Source organism: Arachis stenosperma, chromosome 4, assembly GCF_014773155.1.
Source record: "Arachis stenosperma cultivar V10309 chromosome 4, arast.V10309.gnm1.PFL2, whole genome shotgun sequence".
Classification (NCBI taxonomy): Eukaryota; Viridiplantae; Streptophyta; class Magnoliopsida; order Fabales; family Fabaceae; genus Arachis; species Arachis stenosperma.
Window position 1 is genome coordinate 108,033,216 of NC_080380.1, and position 696 is coordinate 108,033,911.

At 41.7% G+C, this 696-nt stretch overlaps 1 non-coding gene across 1 annotated transcript; it reads left to right on the plus strand.

Annotated features, from left to right (window-relative positions):
• Positions 1 to 225: 225 nt before the first annotated feature.
• On the plus strand, positions 226 to 333 carry LOC130977576 (small nucleolar RNA R71). Its single transcript, XR_009085262.1, has one exon. It is a non-coding gene; the product is annotated as a small nucleolar RNA R71 (small nucleolar RNA).
• The last annotated feature ends 363 nt before the right edge of the window (positions 334 to 696 follow it).

Consider the following 696-nt stretch of genomic DNA (forward strand, 5'->3'; position numbering starts at 1 on the left):
CAGAGCATCAATCTCAAGAACTCCTTTCTTCTGACTAGTCCCATTGTTCACAGGATTCCTTTCAGAAGTGTACATGAATTGGTTATTTGTAACCATTTCAATGAGCTCTTGAGCCTCTGTAGGCGTCTTCTTCAGATGAAGAGATCCTCCAGCAGAGCTATCCAAAGACATCTTGGATAGTTCAGAGAGACCATCATAGAAAATACCTATGATGCTCCATTCAGAAAGCATGTCTGAGGGACATTTTCTGATTAATTGTTTGTATCTTTCCCAAGCTTCATAGAGGGATTCTCCATCCTTCTGTCTGAAGGTTTGGACTTCCACTCTAAGCTTACTCCATTTTTGAGGTGGAAAGAACTTTGCCAAGAAGGCATTGACTAGCTTTTCCCAAGAGTTCAGGCTTTCTTTAGGTTGTGAGTCTAACCATATTCTAGCTCTGTCTCTTACAGCAAAAGGGAATAGCATAAGTCTGTAGACTTCAGGGTCAACCCCATTAGTCTTGATAGTGTCACAGATTTGCAAGAATTCAGCTAAGAACTGATGAGGATCTTCCAATGGAAGTCCATGGAACTTGCAATTCTGTTGCATTAGAGAAACTAATTGAGGCTTAAGCTCAAAGTTGTTTGCTCTAATGGCAGGGATAGAGATGCTTCTCCCATAGAAGTTGGGAGTAGGTGCAGTAAAGTCACCCAGCAC